Consider the following 6,486-nt stretch of genomic DNA (forward strand, 5'->3'; position numbering starts at 1 on the left):
CCACCTTCTGCCGCGATGCCTCCGCCTCGCCCCCGTCCAACTTCTGTCGCGCGGCCGCCGTCTGGCCCTGCCCCCCGTCCACCTTCTACTGCGCCGCCACCGCCCAAAATCCCGGCCATCCCGCGCTGCGCACCGCCGACACCTTCCTTCCTAATTTGCCCCGCCACCGGCCTGGGCTCGCTTCGCACCTGCCCTGCATCTCCGGTGCCTTCGCCGCAGGTGGATTCCACCCCCTTACCCGGATCCGCCACCCATCCACGATCCGGATCGAGCCTCTGCCACGGGTGAACCCCATCCTCCTCCCATGGGTGAACCCCATCGAGGTGGCCTCCAAGGCCCTGGCCCTGGCCCCTAGCCGTCCTCCCGCAGCTGCCCGGCGTTAGATCTGTGTGTCACCGTCCCGGGGGCGTCCTCTCCGTCCCGGGTCACCGGCGACTCTTCCCTCTCCTCCCCGTTCTTCCACCTCCTCCCTTCCATCCCTGGCCACTACAGAGCGTCCCGGGTCAACAGCCACCGCGTTGCCATTCGCCTGCCTAGCCTCTCTCTGGCTCTCCACCGTCAACGGGTGGGCGACAAAAAAATTGCAGGCGCGCAGGCTGCATCTGACGGCCGTCGATGGTCACATGTCGGACGAGCCCAACCGTGCAATACGCCAGAACAGGTTGTGCAGTACTTTTTGAAAATTTCTGTAGTTTATTTGTTATAGATGCGCGATTCACTTCTTCAGCCACCTCTTTCTTGCTGTTCACTTGTCAGGATAGAGAAGTACGATGGTGTGAACTACTTCGATGGGAGCAGCAGGGGAGTCGAGGTGGTGTTTCTGCCTCTGGATGTCGTAGTCGTGCGGTTCGGCTGTGCCCCATTGCGGCTTGGTATTTTCCCTTTCTTGCTGATAGGTGCTTCAGTGCAGTTGGCTTGATCGAAGATGAGGTTCGGCTGGTTTGTGTATGCTGGTCAGGGTCTCTTGTACATGCAGCTCACAGCGTGATGTTCGTTCAGTTCATTGGCAAGCGGTTCTGTATCACGGGCGCGCAGCTCACCATCGTCAGGCTCGCAGCTTCATTTGTTGCTGGCAGGGTCGACGCAACTGGACCCAGGACATACGGCTTTGATTTATTTTTCATTTTGTTTTGAGTGGGTTTTATGTAAATTTATAGGGATGTGTTTGGTAAGTTTTAAAAACTACTATTCGAGTTCTCCTTTGTTGCTCGGGAAAAAAAGAACTTTACTTTCAGGGTACGCACGGTGGCAGAGAACTTTGGTTTGCAGCTCACTTCGGTTTCCCCTAGCAGCTCACTTTGGTTTTACTTGCCTACGGTGCAGTGCAGTTCGTTGCAGCTCACTCCAAATGTTAAAATTCCAGGGTACACACGGTGGTGGATAAAAAAACAAAAAGAAGCAAAAAATAGTGTGGTTCACTCCCCTTGTCCTAGCGGTCAGCTCGCCTCATCCTCCTTGAAGTGCGGAAGAATTCCTAAAATTAAAAAGAAAATAAAAAATGTTTGTGGTTCATTTTGCAGTGCGTTTGGTCCTCGGATGTAGTCCATTTTTTACAGTGATGTTGTTCACTTGCCCCAAACATGAAAATGCAAAAAAATTAGCGAAACAACAAGATGATAATGTGGTTCACTTTGATATATGTCGCGGCTCACTTGCCCTAGTCTCTGCGGTCCACTCTCGTTCATAAAAAAGAAAAAAAAGACAACAAAAATCCGTCTAAGAAAATTTACGTCCGACAAAAAAAATCATGCAGCTCGCTTGCCCGTCCAATGCAGTGCGGTTTTCATTTTGAAGCAGTGCGGTCGGCCATATGATGTTGTTCATCCCGTAAGTGCAAAAAAATTGTTACGAAAGCGAAAATAAGTAATGCGGTTCACTTCTTGATAGTGTTGTGGTTCATTTACACCCGATGTGAAGTGCACTCTACTTTCTCGTTCTTGAAAAATTACGTTTGAATAAAAGAAACCATGCAGTTCTCTTACCCGTGTGATGTAGTGCGGTTTTTCGTCCGTTGCAGTGCGGTTTTCAGTCGGATGAAGTACCCACGTCGATTTGGGTGTCGCGAAAAACAGAGTGTCCGCATTTCGGTAAATTCGGAATTCCTCTTAAACCGTAAAGAATTAGAGTGTTGTACATGAAAGAGTTGTGTATCGTCGATATCTTTCCAACAGCGTATCGTTTGAATCATTCCGACCAGCGGTTTACAAAAATTTCGCCAAAAACGGCTGCTGCCACTCGTCATCCGCCGCACGATTTTCAAAATTAACTTAAAACCGTAAGGAATTTCAAAAATATTTCAACATATGAAAGTTGTGCCTCATTTGTAGCTTTCCAATGGCGTATCACACGCCTTGTTTCGACAAACGGTTCAAAAACTGGAGCGAAAACAGTACCGAAAATTAGAAAAAATTTGAAAAACAGAATTTCGCGGTTTAGTATATATGAAACTGCTTTTAAAACCGTAAGGAATTAGAGAAAAATTTATATATGAAAAAGATGCGCCTCGATGATATCTATCCAACTGCGCATCGTTTGCTTCATTCCGACGAGCAGTTCAGAAGAACTTGCGAAAAAACGCTCGCTGCCACTCGTCATGGGCCGCACCATTTTCAAAACTCCTCTTAAACCGTGTGGAATCTTGAAAAGTGTTCAACATGTCGAAGTTGCGCCTAATCCATAGCTTTTCAATGGTATATTACACGCCTCATTCCGATAAACGGTTAAAAAATTAGAGTGAAAACAGTACCGAGAAAATAACGCGTGCAGTTTTTTCCGACGAGAAGTTCACTCGTGTGAGTAGTGTAGCACACTTGGTTCAAAAAATGACGTGCACTTGCGTTCAGCGTGCAGTGCGGAAGTGGTGTGCAGAATAGTTATTCTGCTAATATTAGCAGAATAGACCGTATATATATATATGTAGGGAAAATCCATCCTACCACCTGTTGGTAGTTACCCCACATGTCTCATATACTAGCATGTGGTACTATATATAATATTTTATTATTTTAAATATGTTCATATACTATATCTAAGATATTTCAAAACAAGTTACATGAAAAATTGCACATGAGCCCATAGTTTTTGTTATATTTGTGAAATACGTACATATTTGTACGTAAAAAAGAGCATACTCAAAAAATGGTACATACTACCTAAAAATTTGTATATATACTACCTAATCATTATTATATACTACATACTACACGTACATACTCTCGGTTTAGACAGATACTACATACAACATACAAAACGCAAGTGGTGGTAACTACCACTGCTTGTAGGAAACATTTGTATATATATATATATATATATATATATATATATATATATATATATATATATATATATATATATATATAAGACAACACTATCCTAATCCTAGATTAGAATAACTATTTGGATCATATCACTCTATACAGGGGCGACGAAGATGTTCCCGAACTCTCCAACTGGCGGCGACAAACGGAAAAAGAACCGCCCCACGACCCTGAACTACTCGATCCACCACCTTCCCCCGATCCCCGCCGAGCCCAAGACCCCCGCGCCGCCGCGCGATCTCCGCGGAAATCTCCACCGCCGCACGACCTCCCAGACCACCCACCATCGCGCGCCCTCCTGGATTTCCCTGCCACAGCGTGCTTTCCCGGATTCCCCCAAGCGCCCCACCGGATCCCACCCCGTCGGACCCCCAAGCGCGGCTCTGCACCACAACCGCCGCCGCCGAAGATCCCCCCACGGTCCTTGGCCACCTGCCCATGCAGTTCGCCGATTACTGCAGAGTCGATATGCTGGAATTTAGTCTATATTGGGGCAGCCCAATAACTATTTCAGAAATTCCTAATAAATCCTAGAGGCCCACTTAGCCCATTTGTGCAAGGCAAGAGATACTACTAAAGTTTAGTCCCACATTGCTAGTTTAGAGGGAGTTGGACCTCCTTATAAGGGAGGCTCCTTCCCCACTTGTATGAGCATGAGAACAAGAGGGACATCCACGCGCGCTCCTCCTCCGCCGCCCGCCTCGCCACGCCACGCCTCGCCTCGTCACGACGCGCCGCGGGTTGCGGGAATGAGCCGAGCCGATGTCTAAATTTTTGCCACGCACTACGGGTATGCGAAAGGTCACTCGGAAGCTGACACTGAATTCGAACGGCGCGCCTCTTCGGCTGCTGTCTGTTCGTTTCGTCTCCCGCATTCCCTTCAGCTCCCGGGGCAACCTCTCGCCTCCTTCTCTTGCGCCTATAAAAGGGAGGTCGCTCCTCTTAGAGAGACGCACCAGAACTACTTCTTCCTCTCACCACCGGTTCCTGAGCACTGCGCTGCTGCTACGATCTTCTCCATCCCGGCTTGCGGCGTGCACCGCAGGTCGGGACAGTAGGCCTCCGAAACCGCACTCTTTGAGTCCTGTACGGGAGAAGGGTGATAAGGTTTTTGGGGAGCGCTTTGCGCGACTACTGGCTGCTTCATCACGGACGATCCGGTCGCCGATGACTACTTCCCCGACGACGACTTCTTCCCTGACGTCCACGACTTCCTCGACGACATGGCAGGCGAGGACACCGACCCCAAGTCCAGCGCTTCTGCTGCTGCTGTGCCGTACGTGTTCTTCTCCTTTTTGTTAGAAGTCCTGTTACAGTTCTTGGCTCTAGTTTCTGCTCTACGTATGTTAGGCTCTATGTTGTATAAGCAACTTCATCTAGTGACTGTTCTACATGTGTTTACCTCAAGTTCATATATGCGGACGATGTTTACCTTCTATCTGTCAGATTGCATGAATTGATGTATATTTGCTATTTTAGTCATGTTTTATCTACTATTTCTGTTAATAAAATCATTCGGTAAATTGCTCATATTTCCAACAATCCAAAAACCTTATTATAGGCAATTTACCCCAAGTGGTTTTGCTGCTTCCATGAGACCTCCTATGTTTGAGGGTATCCACTATAAGAGGTGGCGCGTGAGAGCAGTCTTATGGTTTCAAACCATGAGTTGCTATGACGCCACTCTTGGCAAACCTGAAGGGGAGCAAGATGCCCAACAGGCACAAGCTTTTCAGAAAATGGATACCTTGTTTAAGGCTGCGCTCTTGAGTGTTCTTGGAGAGAACATAGTTGATGCTTATGCGTCAACTGACAATGGAAAAGATATGTGGGACGCACTCGAGGCCAAGTTTGGGGTCTCGGATGCCGGCACTGAGCTGTACATCATGGAGCAATTCTATGATTACAGGATGACTGAAGAGCGCTCCGTGGTTGTGCAGGCTCATGAGATACAGTCATTTGCTAGAGAACTTGAGCACTTCAATTGCATGCTACCGGACAAGTTTGTTGCCGGGGGTATCATCACTAAGCTTCCTCCTTCATGGAGGAACTTTGCTACCTTACTGAAACATAAGAGACATGAGTTTTCCGTTCCGGATCTCATTGGTACTCTTGATGTGGAAGAAAAGGCGAGAGCAAAGGACACACGTGCTCGAGGTATTGAGGGAGGATCTAGTTTCAATGTGGTACAGAAGCAGAACTTCCAGCCCCACAAGTTCAAGAACAAGGGCAAGTTTGATGGTAAAGCAAAGTTTGATGGGAAGAACAAGGCTGTGCAACACACGAACATCAAAAAGAAGAATGGCAAGAAGAAAGGTGCTTGTCATGTGTGTGGAGATCCTGATCATTGGGCTCCTAGTTGCCCTAATCGCTATGACAAGCGTCATCCTGGGAAGGCGGCAAGACCGCTAATGTTGTCATTGGAGACACTGACATGAAGGATGTTGGGTATGGTATATTTCCCACTATTCTTTCAGTATGTCATTCTCCTGACTGGTTGATTGACACGGGTGCTAATGTGCATGTATGCGGTGATATTTCCATGTTTTCGTCTTATCAGACCGCAGGGACTTCAACCGTGCTGATGGGCAACGGTTCAAGTGCTTCTGTTCGTGGTGTTGGCACGGTTGATCTGAAGTTTACTTCGGGGAAGATCGTGCGGCTGAAGAACGTGCATTATGTCCCCTCCGTCAATAAAAATCTTGTTAGCGGGTCTCTTCTGTGTAGAGATGGCTATAAGCTTGTCTTTGAGTCGAATAAATTTGTAATATCCAAATATGGAACCTTTGTTGGTAAAGGCTATGAGTCAGGAGGCCTGTTTCGTTTATCCTTATCAGACGTTTGCAATAAAGTTGTTAATCATATTTGCAACAATAGTGAATCAAATGTGTGGCATTCACGTCTTTGTCATGTTAACTTTGGTTGCATGTCGCGACTAGCAAAGTTGAACTTAATCCCTAGTTTCACCACTATCAAGGGATCTAAGTGTCAAGTATGTGTGCAAGCTAAGCAACCTCGTAAGTCTCACGTGACCGCGGAAACGAGAAATCTTGCACCACTAGAACTTATACATTCAGATCTATGTGAAATGAATGGTGTTTTGACAAAAGGTGGAAAGAAATATTTCATGACGTTAATTGACGACTACGTCCCCGACGACGACTTCTTC

At 47.1% G+C, this 6,486-nt stretch overlaps 1 long non-coding RNA gene across 1 annotated transcript; it reads left to right on the top strand.

Moving 5' to 3' along the window:
* The first annotated feature begins 6 nt into the window (after positions 1–6).
* Positions 7–1,296, top strand: LOC119296019. Its single transcript, XR_005144619.1, has 2 exons — positions 7–811; positions 911–1,296. It is a non-coding gene; the product is annotated as an uncharacterized LOC119296019 (long non-coding RNA).
* Positions 1,297–6,486: the final 5,190 nt, after the last annotated feature.

Source organism: Triticum dicoccoides, chromosome 4B (genome assembly GCF_002162155.2).
Source record: "Triticum dicoccoides isolate Atlit2015 ecotype Zavitan chromosome 4B, WEW_v2.0, whole genome shotgun sequence".
Lineage (NCBI taxonomy): Eukaryota > Viridiplantae > Streptophyta > Magnoliopsida > Poales > Poaceae > Triticum > Triticum dicoccoides.